At 42.3% G+C, this 16454-nt stretch overlaps 1 protein-coding gene and 1 long non-coding RNA gene across 7 annotated transcripts in view; one reads left to right on the forward strand and one right to left on the reverse strand.

Moving 5' to 3' along the window:
- The window catches only part of LOC308593934, a 373867-nt gene that overhangs the window by 237837 nt on the left and 119576 nt on the right, over positions 1-16454 (forward strand). The window lies entirely within an intron of this gene.
- LOC308593732 (cadherin-10) overlaps positions 1-16454 on the reverse strand; it is a 419208-nt gene that overhangs the window by 128332 nt on the left and 274422 nt on the right. For 2 of the 6 annotated variants that reach the window (XM_081206333.1, XM_081206329.1), the window contains exon 1: positions 8391-8471. The exons of 1 other annotated variant lie outside the window; for it this stretch is intronic. The gene's annotated coding sequence lies outside the window, so the exon portion shown is untranslated. Of the gene's footprint in view, positions 1-8390; positions 8472-8603; positions 8836-10614; positions 10739-16454 lie in introns of those variants that run through there. 3 more of the 6 variants (XM_081206330.1, XM_081206331.1, XM_081206336.1) reach the window with 3 other exon arrangements.

Here is a 16454-nt window from a genome sequence, read left to right on the forward strand (position 1 = left end):
CAGTAGCATGTTGCTGGGTAGGTGGGGGGAAGCATATATGTAGAGGCAATTCCCCCACCTCACTCCATGTTTTATATTCCCTTGACTCAAGCTACTGGTGCTGAGAAAATATTACACACTGCCAACTAGCAGCCTTTAGTTCAGAAGCTGCTTCTCCAATCTTATCCACTCTGCTAGAGCAAGCGAAGCAATATCTCAAAAGATACTTCCCGCACTCGTGCCACCTGCAGCACACAATTCTTCCTTATCAACTGAGTGCACAAGAATCTATTCCACATACAGTCCTGGGAGGCATTTTTTTTTTTTTTAAAAAAGGAGGGGGCGAAAAAGAGCTGCTTCTAGCAAGATACCAGAACTGGATGCAGATTGTAAATTAAAGAAAAAGAATATGTGAGTACTTCGAATGCAACTTAACAGCTGACTCAGACCCGATTCTTGGTATGGGAGATTGACACGGTTCCATCTCATGCCTGTTTAGCAACAAGATAATGTAGAAAGCACAGACTACGGACATATTTATGCGGACAGGACTTCAGAAACATCAGAGGTAGAATGGGCAGATGAGGTTGGAGTGGTTCATCTCTCATTATCCCCTTCCCTCCTGCGTGGTTTATGCAACACTGTATCTCTGGGGGGGGGGGGCAATGGGATTGCCAACCATGCCACTCTCATAAGAGTTAAGCCTTAGCCTGGCCAATTTATACAGTCAGAATAATCATCTGATACAGTCCTGTGTGAATAATACCTATTTGCAATTGGGGGGGGGGTCTGCATTTCAAATGCTCCCATGCATTAAAAAACAAAACAAACAGAAAGTTATTCACATGTAGAAGAGGACTAGGACAGACCCCAGTCCCTGATGTGCCAGTATAAGGGATTGTGGGCTTTTAAAAAAGGAAACAGAAAGACAGAAAGAAAACAGGAATACAATTGAAGTGTGTTCCATTCCTCAGTAGTCTGAAGGGGTACTATCTGAACAGGACTGTATTAACTCCTACATGAGAGTTCTTACTATAATTATATGTGTTATATTAAAGAAGTAATATTTGATCTATTGATCTATCTAAACCATGGTTCCCAAAGTCTATTGCCATTTTGAGAAAAAGTCTATGGGGGTTTGAGTGGCGTAAGGGATGGGAACACCTACATTACAAAATCAGAATGGTTCAGCTGTCACTGGGTTCTGTTTGGTATTCTTTGTTGCAGATAAATAAGCTTGCTTACAAAGTTCTAGGTTCCAGGTACCTCAGCCGACAATCATAACAATAAGAGAGTCTGAACCTGGTTAAAACCAGTATTTCAGGTCGAATAAGGAGCATAGAAGCACAAATTGTAGACCGTCTAAAAACAAGTGAATTGCCATAGCTTCCTCCAAAAACTCCACCTCCATTTCCCTGCATTTTCCTAATCCTACAGTTTCTAGGAAGATCTAGGTTCAGAACTTTGGCAACTAAACATATCTGAAACTGATTAGAAGTATGTGAGGCAGTGTAAATGTATTGAATGGTTCAATAGGCCTTGATTTAAAAGATTTCTCAACATAAATGGCTGTACTCCAAGCACACTTACTTGCAGGTAATACTGTTTGCAATGAATCGATTCCCCTTAATTGTGTTTAGGGCAGGCACACAAAGAAAAACAGGATGGACTTCCATGGATTAGCAAATGTGCTAAAGGATAAGAAGCAAGAAATCAGCCTAATTCAGGGCCAAATTTAACAGCAAACAAAATACACCTATGGCCTTGATTTTTTTAGATGCTCAATAGTCTCTGAGGGAAAATGAATGGGTTCTCACCCAAAACAATCCCCTTTATTAAATAAAAGGTTGAGAGTATAGTGCAAAAAAAGCTATTGGTGGTTGGTTTTTCAAACCAGTTTCACAGCAGCATCAAAATAATCCAAGTTACTTTAGTGGGGAGGTCAGCTCTGATACCTTGGACCAGTCAAGCCAGAATTGAGACTTCTTAAAAAAGCAGATCTGATTGCTATAGGCATGTTGTAGTCAAAGGTTAGCATTTTAAGTCTCTTTGGACTTAATGGAAAATGTAAGCCTAAATTGAACTATCTACCAATGATATCAGTGGAACTTAAACATGCTTCATTTGGGTTTAACTGTGTGCCCTGTATCTTTCATTATTTTGAGGCAATAATTAGATACCACATGAGTGAGTTAGTCTGGAATGAGGGCCTCAGTTTGTAGAACAACAAGCATCTCCATATTAAAAAAAAAATGGAAAAAAGATTTCATACTTGGGAAGAAATAGTCTGCTGCACTGAGAAAGTACTGGGATAAAAAGTTTAGGGGTTATACTAGATAAGATAGTTGAAAAACACATCTGCTTCCAAAACATGTCAGTCGTACACCTGGTCTTCTAACTTATTTGATAACACCACACCAGTTCCGATTTCCCCATCCACATCTGCTATAAACAGTCAGTGATGGAGTTAGGGAGCCGAGAAACATATAAGATCATGTAAAACCAACACAATTTATGGGTTGAGAGGTCTCAGTCTTAAGACTTCTTCTGCCCATCATTTCATTGGCCTGTTTAGTGAATTCATTCGTTGAAGGATGGGCTATATTTTGGAGATGCTTAAACTTGTGGTGGGAAACAAGTTCAGCATCAAGTAACCCTGCAATTTCTTTACTATCGTATGTTCAAGTTATAAGGAATGCCTTTCAAATGGGAGGCAAAATTTGTGCAGGCCACAAAGAAGACCCATGGAGTCCACCAATTGTGTACTTCTCACCAGTGGCAAAGTATATCTTATACACTTGGGAGCATGTGTGTGTATCTTGTATCTCTTCCTGAAAGTATTCAAGCACATTTCTAATTCTGAGATGAAAGCCCAGGAACAAATGGATATGACAAAGTGATAGGAAGAGTTTTCAAATGTGTTTTTGGGGAAGGCCATGTACATTGACATGCTGCATGTGGATGTATTTATTTTTGTTTTATCATGGGTGATATCCAACGAAATCGTCAATAACTTAGGTCTGTTGATTTCAGTTGGTCTTCAGTTGGACTAACACTATATATCACTCATATTTTTAGACCATCTTTTTCAACTGAAATTCCCAGGGTGCCACAGAATCAGAATACAGAATAGATGACCAACAAAAAGCACCATAAAATAATAATAATATAATAATTTATAACAATATACAGTTTATAATAATTTATTATTTATACCCTGCCCATCTGACTGGGTTTCCCCAGTCACGCTGGGTGGCTTCCAACAAAATATTAAAATACAAAAATAAAATAAAATAAAATATTAAAATGCAGTAATCCGTCAAACATTAAAAGCTTCCCTAAACAGCCAACAGCAGCAGATTGCATAGTCACACGACAGCAGATGATGAGCCTTCAATGGCTAAGCAAAATAAACAGGTCTTCAACTGGTGAAATGTTATCAGAGGAGGGAGTCTATATGACTCCAATGAAGGGAATTCCACATTCAGGGAATCATGACCAAGAAGGCTCTACAAGATGGAACTCTTAGCATCATTAGCTTCAGTACTGTCTAAAGTTAACCTCTGACATCAAACCTAAGTGACTGCTCAGAGAATGCAGGGCAAATGGGGTGACAGCAGAGTATGAGACTATTAATCTCAGGGTTTGGGGTTCGAGTGCCACATTGGGTAAACGATTCCTTCATCACAGGGGGTGAGGCTGGATGGTACTTGTGGCCTCTTCCAACCCTACAAGTCTATGATTCTGTTTATCACCTGTTCTGCCTTTTCTGTTGTATCAACTGCACCTCATTGTACAGAGTACAGTGGTGCCTCGCAAGACGAAATTAATTCGTTCCGCGAGTTTTGTCGTCTTGCGATTTTTTTCATCTTGCGAAGCACGGTGTCGGGAAAGTTTTGGAAAAGCTTCAAAAATCACCAAAGTCTTTAAAAACCTCAAAAAAGGCTACCACACCGCGTTCTATGAGTTGTTCCTCGAAGTCAAGTCGCAACTGTATTAACGGTGTTAAGAAAAAGGAAACAAACTTGCAAGACGTTTCCGTCTTGCGAAGCAAGCCCATAGGGAAAATCGTCTTGCAAAGCAGCTCAAAAAACAAAAAACCCTTTCGTCTAGCGAGTTTTTTGTCTTGCGAGGCATTCGTCTTGCGAGGTACCACTGTATCCTGATGGATTGCTTTGAACATTATGTGGAAGTGAGAAAGCAAGAGGAAGGTGTGCAAAGGGGCAAATCGTGCATCTCTCCCATGAGAGATGTGCCTGTGAAGCAAAGATAGCTTGCAGCAGATGTGTGACTCCCCTTTGAGATGTTGTCCCCAAAGCATGGAAACTGGAAGGACTCACTTATGCTTCCTGCTTCAATGCTACCATGCGCCTTGTGGGAATTCTTTGTTCTCCAGTGTGTAGAGATCCACAATGGATTAAATCCTACATGTCATTTCTTTTGGGGCACCTGTAAAGTTTTCAGATCAGCCATAAAGAGTCCTTCACCTGATGGTTTCTTGTTCAAAATCTGGTCTTTCTGCAGCATTAGCTAAGATGTGAACCAGTCTCCCTGTCGCCTATTAAATAAGAAAAACTCTGGTGCATCTACAGTGGAAATTTTATAGCTGAGATGTATGTTGCATAAGTTGTTCTCACTTCTGGATGTCTCTGTCTCTTCCCTCTGTTGCTTTCTCCAGGTCATCTGGGCCAACATTGGTGTTACATAGAAGCCAGAACTTGTGGAGGAGTCCAATGAGGAGAGTGGGCAGAATATTTCAACCACTGACAATAAATCAATTGGCAAATGGACAGTACTTAATACAGTACAATGATACAAGGCATGTCACTTTGTTAACACTTCCTCAAGCAGTCGTCCAACCCTTTACTGACCCTTGTGAGCTACTGCTGCAGCCTAGTGGCATTATATGGGATGATTTTTTTAAAAAAACAACAACACAAAAACAAAACATTTTTAATCAAAAATATCTAGACAATAAGTCATCTGAGCAAGTATTGCAGAGGGAGAGAGAGAGGGAGAGAGAGAGACCCTCATCACCTATTTCCCTAAGATATCACACTGAGATCAGGAAATGACTTTCTGAGTGCTAGAAATGCTTACCATTTTCAAATTAACCCTCTCTGCCTTCAGCACTGAGTCCTTTAATGAGAAAGATGAAACAATGTAGTCTTTGTTTAACAGCCACATTCATTGCAGAGCTCCCTGGATTGCTTTTAACTTTAACAACAAATTACTTTGGACGATATAATACAAGAGAAATGATGCTCATCTAGGGACCATGGCACTATGTGTAGTGTTTCAATTTTTTAAAATTGCACTTCTGTTTTTGGCACACAAACCCTTTTGAAGCTATGTATTCCTGTACTGGGAAGATTCCTACATATTTTTGAAGTAACAAATGACTGCGACTCCAAATAAAAATCAATACACTGTCAAACATTGCTTAAGTATGCCCACACATAACATTCTGCATATCATGATAGCTACAAGGGAAAGGTTATGCCTTTAAGACTAGTCTGTTCCACCCAAAGTTGCCAACCTAAATTGGAGACAGACATGCCAATATAAAATGAGTGCAAAGCAAGCAGCAAGAGCTGTATTCTCCCCCATAGTTACCCCCCAAAAAATCAATCATATGGTATGACAAACATAAAATGAAAACAGTGTAAGTGACGTCATTTGTTGTGACATTGAGCCTCTAATAAAATTAAATCCATCTATTTAAATGCCATATTGATACTCAGAACCAACTAAAATCTTAAAAGAGAGGCATTGCATTATGGAACGGTCACCCACACTCACTGAAACACATTGCACAGTAAATCAGATTCCTTCAGCAGGGCAGGCTTGAAATTGAGGAGTTTGCAGAGCTAGAACCAGGTAATTTGATTATGTTCCAAAACACAGCATCTCTCTCCTCACCCAACCACACTGACGGCATGAATCTAGAGGAGTCTCTTCTCCTCAGAGTAGAGAACTTCTCTCACTCATTCTTTCCTCTCAGCCAGCTTTTACACCCACCTTTCCTTTCGCTCTCATGCAATTTCCCTTTGGAACAGTTAACAAACAAAAACAATCACAGCAGAGGAAGGTATTTCGGATGAAAGCATATTAGCATGCAGGGTGATATGCAAGAGTGCTGAGCAGCAGCTCTCAAGAACAAAACATTTCTGGAAGGAGGTCATTTGGAAATTTGGTACTGAACCCTAAGCCAAAATTTGGCCAGATATGCATATGAAGCCAGCTGCCACACACACAAAAATGAAGTAAATGCTTTCTCCTCCCTCCCTCCCGCAGAATCAAAATAATGCCCCTCCAAGCATCTTGGAAGTAATGGATATGCAGTTTTGAGCAACACAGATGCTCCTCTCTCTCTCTCTCTCTCTCTCTCTCTCTCTCTCTCTCTCTCTCTCTCCTTTACCAGAGTGAAAGACGAGGACAAGAGGAAATGGCTCCATTTGTGTGCAAGCAAACAAAGATGATAGGTCAGGTTCCACTGGCTGCCGTTTGTCACAGACCGCACGTGCGGTCGGTGGCATCCTTTATGCTAAAAGCCCTGTTAGGTTTAGGTGGCTACATCTGGCACTGTGTCGCACGTTCGCTTGCTGCTAATTTTTGCAGCGCAGCCGTAAGAGCAGCTGACAATGCCACCAACGGTGACTTGTCAGGAGCATGGATGGGGACTTGCAGCATGCTGCATTAATTTAACACCACATCAAATATGGATTTTATTGCAGCAACGACAGTAAAGACTCGCACAACTGCTGCCTGTATTCCCACATAATGTGTTCTCTCTCTCTCTCTCTCTCTCTCTCTCACACACACACACACACACACACACACACTGCTTTACTCTTTCTCAAGTACACAAAGCGCGATGGGTACACACGCTTAGCATTCTCTGCGTATCCTACTAGCCATCAAGACAGGCGCATAAGTTTAGCCCATGTGCATCAATCCATCCCCACTGTCTACAAGGAGTAGCCTGAAGCAGGATTCGCACTGTGTGTGTGTGTCACATTTCACAGTGAGATATTACTCAGAAGGAGGAGGAAAACTATGATAGTGTTATTGATGGAAAAAGAAAGCCATTATCCGCCGTGCAAGGATGCTGCAAGACCTGGCTTGTGCGTTTGCAACTGAAGCTCTGACCATGATAGTTACCCTTGTGAGAGATTAAGCTTTTCAAGTGCACACAGAATTTATCTCCCTCCTGGTTACCCTCCTACCAATTCCTTCACAACAGCAAAATGCCGGTGGGCTGTGTGTTGTAAGGAATTATATGTTACTCTGACTCTAGCTTGGCAATTAATGAACCGGCTTTGCAAACTGCATAGCTCTGTCATTCTTGAGCAGGTAGAAATGCAGCCCAGCTAGAATTGCACAGATATATATATATACGGTATATGTGCAATTCTACCTGGGCTGCACACACACACACACACACACACACACACACACACACAAACACACACAACTTCTCTCTTACGACCATCATGCAATCCTGGAGAAAGTTACATCTTTCAGATCTCTGCTGTTGCCACAATAAACCACACTGCTGTTAACAAACTCTCTCACACACATAATGAAAGCTAGAAGCAAGAGCGTTCCTACCTTCTGCCGCGAATGAAGTAGCGTCCAACAACCTATGCAAAGCCGTGGGATAATTGCAATAGCTTCCTTCCTCTTTGTTTTAGTGGTTTTCTCCTATTTCTCTCTTCCCCCCGCAAGACTGATCCTACTTGAATTTAATTCAGGCTTATTCTCCGAGCATCACTTAACTCTGGACAGCAGGGAAAGGAGGGGCGAGGGGGGGAGCATTAGCTCTCGCTCTCTCCCTCTCCTCTCTGACTGGCTTTCATTCAGAGCGCCTGATTAAAAAAAAAAAAAAAGGAAAAAAGCCACCACACAGGAAGAGAGAGAGAGAGAGAGAGAGAGAGAGAGAGAGAGAGAGAGGTTCTGATGATAGAGGCGAAGCACTTGCCATGGGAAGGTTACACAGACTGGAAGGAAGAGAAGGCTTTTCCAGGCTCACAGTGATTTGCAAGTGAATGTGGTGGGAGGGGAAGAAAGAAAGGAGGGCTTTCTGTGGAAGACTCCCTCCTCCTGCTCCTGACAGAATGGCACTCTTCTGCTTCAAGTCCAAGGTAATCAGTTCATCTATTCCGCTTGCTGTAATAATACACAATCACAGCATCGCCACTCCTGGGCTTTTCTTGCCGGTTTGTTTTTAAAACCCCCTCACCCCACACTTCCTCGTTAGATATCTAATTTTCCTCCCTCCTCACCGAGAGAGAGAGAGACTGCGGCACTTGTCATGTCAAATCCAACAGACACCCCCCCACCACCTCTCAAATTAAATTACAGCCCTCTCAGAGATGATATCGAAGAAATTGGTGTTTCCAATTCACACACACTCTTCAACTGCCTGGTCCGGGAGAGATGGGGTTTATCTGCTGCTCATCCTCAGCTATGTTACGATGAGTTTGCTCCCCCCCCCCCGTTATTGCAAGAAAGGAGTTGTACTGGACGCCTTTCTGGCAACCTCTGCCCCTCCAAAAAAAAAAAAAAAAAAAAAAAAAAAAAAAAACCCTACACACCAAACAAACTTAAGTTATTCCGACCTCTTTGGGGTCCAGCGTTTTTTTGTTCCAGCTGATCTCTGGCATCACATTGTGCTGGTAACGTTTACTGGGATCGCCGCCCTGTAGCTTTCCATTCTGCGGATGTAATCCTTTGCGCAGATTAAATCTGTAACAGTTGATGCTCCCTAATGCAACAAATTGGACTCAGCACAATCCCTTCTTGGATCCCACTGAACCCAAACCTTCAGCAGTGGGAGAGAGAGAGAGAGAATTGCAGAGACTCCACGGCACTTTGGGGGCAGATGCTGCAAACACTCCCCTAAGCCTAAACCAAAGGATGTCAGTGTTGCTCCATCCACTCTGTGCCATGAGGAATATTTTTTAATTTTTTATTTTTTAAAAAAACCCTCTTTAAAATATGAGAATTGGTTCAAGTGTCCACTTACGATGGAGGGAATTTTCCAAACAATAAGGTAGGCTGTGAAGTACTGCTGTATTTTGCTCCACACCACCACATAATTTAAATTGGCTACAGACATATTTAATAATTTAATTTGTTGGTGTATGTGTTATATTTCAGATCCTGTCGGTGAGAGCTCACAGTAATATCTATATGGCCCACAAAAAAGGAAACAACGCCTATTAAATAATAAGCCTCAACAAAGAGAGTAGACTTGCCAGAATAATAAACAAACATATCCCTAGAGGCCCTCTGAATGAATGAATGAACAAGGATCAATTCTGCCCTTTATCCTGTAAGTCAAAAGAGAACAGATCCGAGATTACTTGTCACATGGGGCACAAGTAACCTATAGAATAGTGATTAGCAGCTGGAAGTCCCTAGATCAGTACCCATCAGGAACTGGGAGTCATAGCAAAGGCAATAATAGGATCTCCAAGAATCACAACTGTCGCAATAGGACTATCTCAAAAAGCTACATTTGGAGGTCAGTTTGCTATCTTGGTTTTGAACATCTCCATCCAATTGTCAAAGTGGCCTTCTAATTGCTGACCAGAGGACAGCTGGCCTGTGCAACAATACGCATTTCTTGTCCTCCCAGGCTGAAGTGCCTGAAAAGTAAGAACACATTCTGTCATTGCAATTTTATAGAATTTTATATAAGGTTAGGCGGCACTGGTTTGCACTGTTCTGAGGCGAGGTAGAGACAGCACCCTTGTCAAAGTTATACCTATTTGAAGGACTGAGGAAACACCACAAGCAAAATGCTGTATTTGTCAGAAGATGCTAGCCATAGTTGATGCCTGGCAAATAGATGGCAAGGAAGAAGCAACAAAATAGTCAGGTAAGGCTGAAATCCACACACTTACCCGGGAGTAAATGCCACGGAATTTACTGAAACTTCTGTCTAAAAGTACACACTGTAAAGGATCTGAGTCTGGGAAACCCACTGTGTGTATAGCAAAGAGTTTGGGGCTGAAATCCCCCCCAACTTACTCAGAAGTAACTATAATTTAACATAGTGATACTTACCTCTGAGTTGTATATTGTACTTTAGGATTTGGAGTAGGCAGACTTGAGTTCAAATTCAGCCACACAACACAGCGGGATGGTCTTAGACAAGCTACTATCTCACAGCCCAACCAGCACACCGGAGACAGGGTGACATTTGTGCGACTATAACATTGAAAAAGTCTCTGCCCTAAGCTTTACTGAGGAAAGGCAGGGAAATTTGCTTGTAACTGATAAGCAAAGCTTGCCTGTAAAGCTATTCACCATGAGAAGCAAGCTACAAACACATAAATGCTACAACTGAAGTGTCATGAATTGGTATACTTCAAATAGTTCAACTGAAGGAGGAAAAATATCTGAGGGAACTGGGGGCGAGGGGGATACATCACATCAAAACACAGTTCCTACTTATTACGTCGTGCTGGCTCCACACCCTACAACAGACACCTCAAAATCTTGGTCTTTCCTTAAAAAAAGCAAGGCAAAAATTGCAACCACTTTTCCTCAAGGACACACAGCCACTTGCCATACTCTCTCTCTTTCCTTTAACTCCAAGTTGCATCAGTCACACAGACATACCTGAGCAGTCCACCTCCTCAAATCGTTTCCCTCCATTTACCCGAAGCTCGGAATGAAACAGTCCTTGGTTTTTTGTAAATTCTCCACAGACAGAGTCAGCCATGTGAAGTCCTGCAGAAACTACAGGCGTTTCCAGCAAAGCCTATTCTGCTTCTGTTTCATAAAGGCACCAGACCTGCACACTTTCTCTCCGTTGCATGAGGTCAAAGCAGCCTCTTCAAGCAACAGCTACCGCAGCTCAGGACTGGGAGTTAGCGAGCGCTGAATTTAGGAAATATGGCACACCTGCAACAGAAAAAGGATCAAGGATGAGAGCTGCTAGGGCAATTCTGGTCCCCTGGGAGATACTGCCTGACCCTTCAGTTTCCAGCGCAGGCAAAGAAACTGGATGAGCTACAGTCATGACAATGAACATTTCTGCCATAATTTGTGATATATCTGTTTGTGACGTATATGTAACAGTGAATGCCCTGGATATGGTGAATGCTAAGACTCATATATGAATGTTGATGCCCCAGGATATCTTGAAAAATTGTCACAGCCCTAATTCCCCCCTCCCTTTCAGACATGCCGGTGAATGTCAGTAGGTAGCATGGAGCAAATGCTAAATGTTAGCTATCAACATTTACTAGTATGTCTGATAAGGGGGGCAAATTAGGGCTTCGCTGCATTTATTTTATTTTTTAAAAAAATATACTCCTCCTTTCCTCCAGTGAACTCAAGGTGCCATGCATGAATCATCCCTCACCTCAAAGCTTTTCGTGGGCATTTTGACATGCTGTGAAAACGACCCCTTTTGGTGTGTGTGGTTTTTTTTGAGGGGTGATAGAGTGTCTTTAGTCCCAAGGTAACTGTCTCAAAAAAAGCCCCACCCCACATTTTAACAGTGTCCTTCCTTGCAATTCTTTTCCTTTTACTAATTCTACACACCACCTCCTTGTTTCTTCTCATTGTGATCCCAGCCAGTGTGTTCCTTGTGATGTCATAAAACCACGAAGCAACTCATACTGGATTATGTGTCAACATTACTGAGGGCAAAAAAGCCAGTCCTATTCCCTAATCATCATCATCATCATATTAATAATAATAATAATAATAATAATAATAATAATAATAATAATACCCCACCCACCTGGCTGGATTTCCCCTGCCACTCTGGGTGGCTCCCACTGAATATTAAAAACACAATAAAACATCAGAGATATCTCTGCTGTTAATACCTGCATTTCCACAAGGTGGGATCATAACAAAGTAGCCTGAAGGTGACAAGTTATAGATAATAATAATAATAATAATAATAATAATAATAATAATAATAATAATTTATTATTTGTACCCCGCCCATCTGGCTGGGTTTCCCCAGCCACTCTGGGCGGCTTCCTACAAAGATTAAAAATACATTAAAATGTCACACATTAAAAACTTCCCTTAACAGGGCTGCCTTCAGAATGTCTTCTAAATGTCAGGTTGTTGTTTATCTCTTTGACATCTGATGGGAGGGCATTCCACAGGGCGGGCGCAACTACCAAGAAGGCCCTCTGCCTGGTTCCCTGTCACCTCACTTCTCATAGGGAGGGAACCACCAGAAGGCCCTCGGAGCTGGACCTCAGTGTCTGGGCAGAACGATGGGGTGGAGATGCTCCTTATTAGAAGGGGAGGAAACACTGTTGCCAAGGCAATTACAGCGCTCTGAAAAGATAGAAAACATTAACACAATCCTAGGGTTGCCATGTATCCTCTTTTTCCAGGACACGTCCTCTTCTTCAGGGCTAAAATTTCTGTCTGGGTGGATTTTTAAAATTTGCCAAAATGACTTTGGCTAAACTTTCTGGATGAGACCAAGGCATAACTGGTGGTTGAAGACTTGCTTTCCTCTTCTCTTCTCCTGCCCCCCTCAGCAATATATCACATATTCTATAGCCTACATATAGTAGGGACATTTAAAATGAGAGTCGTCATAGCACCCTCTTTTTTCATCTTCGAAATATGGCAGCCCTAGCCCAATCAGCTTTTGGGATAGAGGATGGCTGCCATGTCTGGGGCACCCCATCCACCATACTCAAAAAGATGGTTCATAAAAGTACCATAGTTTTTGCACCATAACACTCACTTTTTTCCTCCTAAAAAGAAAGGGGAAATGTCTGTGCGTGTTATGGAGGGAATGCCTACGGGTGGCATGCCTACGGATTTTCCTCCTCTAAAAACTATGTGCGTGTTATGGTCGGGTGCATGTTATAGAGCGAAAAATACGGTACCCATTCCCCAACTGCAGATCAAAACTTTCCTAAACAGGGGAATGAATGTTCAAGCCTTACATTTACACATTTACACATTTACATCACTGGGTTGCAACAGCCAATAGCTCTCCAGGTGTTATATTATTAAATATAATATAATAGTTCCCCACTTGGTGCTTAATTTAATTAATATTAATATAATGTTGTAACTAAGGTCCAAAACCCACCTGGAAGCTTTCCTGCATCCTAACTGATCCCTGAAGGCAGCGGTGAAAGAAAAACACTCTGCATATGTTCAAAGACACTGTTTCCCCTAAAATAATTCAACATTTGTCCATGGATGAACCTTGGCATTGAAAAATTAGCTAAACTTTGATCAGGCATTCTCAGCCTTGGTTTAAAATGAGAAATGGCTAAGGGGGCAGTAATATCCTTGCAGTAATGAGTTTGTGTGTGTGTGGAACGTGACATTTTAAAATATTCTCATTTTATGTCAAATGAACATAAAATGGGTATTTTTGTTTGATAAAGGATCACGATCAGGAATATCCATTATGTTTCCAGAGGTGGGGGCAGGGGGCCTGAATCAATAGTTTGACATTCACCTCAAGCTCAAAAGCACATTGAGTGAGAAAGGACGCATATATGAACTAAATATCTGGTATTTTGTCTTCAAAGTAGTTCTCCATGTCTCCAGGCTCACCCATTGGCAGTCATCAAAGCGTGTGCTGCCCCAGCAGTGTGGAATTTTTTCAAGGTCCATAAATTTAAAGGACAAGTTGGAGCCAAATATTGCTGTGATTTGGGCACATTGAGATGTTAGCTACTGTTGCATGCCACCCCAGTCTCTGATCAAAGACACACCAATCTCCAAGTGGCATGAGATTCCAGGCACTTACTGAGGGCTTGTGTCTCCTTTTGGAAATGAGGCACAGTTGAGACTGTGGTGTCTTTAGGATGTAAGGTTTGTTAACACATAAAGGGAAGGTAAAAGTTGACGGACCTCTGGACGGTTAAGTTCGACAATGGGGTTGTGGCACTCATCTCGCTTTCAGGCCAAGGGAGCCAACGTTTGTTCACAGACAGCTTTCCTGGTCATGTGGCCAGCAGGACTAAACCACTTCTGGCACAACAGAACACCGTGACGAGTGCCAGAGCGCACAGAAATGCTGTTTACCTTCCCACCGCAGTGGTACCTATTTATCTACTTGCACTGGCATGCTTTTGAACTTCTTGGTTTGGCAGGAGCTGGAACAAAGCGATGGGCGCTCACCCCATCGTGCGGATTCAAACCGCCAACCTTCTGACTGGCAAGCCCAAGAGGCTCAGTGGTTTAGACCTGCAATGGAGGGGTTCACCCCCCCCAATGTCTTGCTTCTCCCTCTCTTCAGCTCGCTGTTTTGCTTCTAGGTCACATCCTTGCAAAATCTGCTCTAAAACACTCAGGTTTTTTCTAAGAGTTGAAGGAATTTGACATCTGGCCCGGATCCCCCATTCCTTTGTTATCTTAATGACCCATCACCCACATGATCACCACAACAGGCAGCTAGCCTGGCTTGATTAACATTTAACACTTGTTGAACCCAGTGATAAGAATGGTCTGGCATCCACAAACTCGTAACAGTACTATTTTAATCCTTTTCAAGGCTGAAAAGCTTGATAGTTCCCATTTATGTATTTTTATTCATATGGTACGAAAAATGAAATTTCAGAATTTTTAAAATGCAGATGAGGACATTTTATAGATGAACGTGGTAGGGAGAGGGGAAGAGGATGTTCCTATTTTACCAAGAGAAATGTTGGAGGGTATGAAGTCATGTGACCACTGAGCCAAGGCAATAAGTAACTATACAACCTTTAGAAGACATCTGAAGTTAACCCTGTATAGGGAAACTTTTTAACGTTTAGTATTTTATTATGTTTTTTATATATGTTGGAAACCGCCCAGAATGGCTGGGACAACCCAGTCAGATGGGTGGGGTATTATTATTATTATTATTATTATTATTATTATTATTATTATTATTATTAATACCCCACCCACCTGCCCATTTTCATCGGAGAAAAGTTGGAGGGTATGAAATCCCCCCTTCTGGAACTCTGTGAGGGGAAGAGAAAAGTTAAAGAGAAATGGCAGCGGAGAGTGAAATAATTTAGTATCCCATCACCTTATTTTCTGCTGAAAATCACCTAGTTTCCCCCTCTGTTTGGCCCCATCAGTTTCATTTGTTGGTAGGTCAGTGTGCTGTGGGTGGGTGTTGGGTTATTTATTTTAAGACTATGTCCCATTTCATTACAGGATTACTGTAAATGACTTTCGTTGTATAAAAACGCCATCGCTTGATGGAGCATTTTGAATATCAGGGACACAGTGTTGTTCTCCCAAGTTTTTTCAGCCTTTCCTTAACTCCAGCAATGACAGTGGCATTTGAAAATAGCAAAGCCAGTTTGCTCAACCCGTTTACTCGATCCTTTCCTAACGTAAATAAATTACCCCCATTCCAAGTGTCAGCGTAGCATTTTTCAGAGGGAAGATTTAATCAAAAGTGTATTTTAGTTGGCACGGCTGTAAATTTTAGCGCATTGCTTCAGTAGTGTTGCGAATGCATCTCTTCCTGAAGAGGTGACAGGTAGTAACACTGCCATCCCATTATGCTGAAATAAGCATATATGTGCATATGCAATTGCACGGAAATGAACAAACGAGCAAACCCTCCTCCTTTGATAAGGTTAATCTGTGTTTTCCCAGATACATTGTCTAAACTTTGCACTTGCCAAAATGCGATGGCTTAAACGATAGAAAACGACAGCTAACTAGCTCCAGTCCCATCGCTCACACGAGGAAGAAGCAGAACTTGTGCAGCGAAGCGTTTGCGTGTTGAGTCCCACAAGCCACCCCCCAAAAAACTCACACTTCACACTTCAATTTTTGTTTAAGGTTTTTGGCATAATTTTGGCCACAACTTTATTCAAATACAAAATACGTGAGTGGTTGCTTAGGCACTGGTTATGACTATCTGTCCTTGCCCTCAGGGACAGAGCTGGCCTTCCGGACACCAACGGAAGCCAGTGTGGGAAACAAGTATTGGGTGAGAATGAAGCTGGGAATCAGACTAACACCTCTCACCCTCATGTTCCGGTGGGGCTTGCCCGGCCCAAGTCCGACTCCGGGGACAAGGACGAAAGAATGGCAAGCCCCTGGATTTCCTTTAACGGAATTCCCATTCGCATCATTTGGAGGGGTAGGCACTTACCCCTCCAAGCACCATTTAACCAATGCCTAACCGCCAACCTTACAAGTTGTGACGATTTGCTACGCAGTAGGCGAAAACCAAATGGCACCAGCCAATCAGCCAAATGGCAAAATTCCTACCAGGCCCCCGCTCAAAGGCGAACGACCCCATGACAGGCATAGCAAGGTCAAGCAATCAAAACCACCCTAATAAAAGGGAGGGAGGGCGGGTGATCCGGTTCAAAACGGCCAAGAGGACGTTCCCTCGTCTGGCCCCTGTATTTATAGCCTCTGGCCCCTCCTTCAAATTGCCAAATTAGAACTCCCCAGCAACCCAATTAACCCTTTAGTGCTTGGGTTGCTAACAATTT

This window comes from Podarcis bocagei (assembly GCF_964188305.1).
Source record: "Podarcis bocagei genome assembly, chromosome: 8".
Lineage (NCBI taxonomy): Eukaryota > Metazoa > Chordata > Lepidosauria > Squamata > Lacertidae > Podarcis > Podarcis bocagei.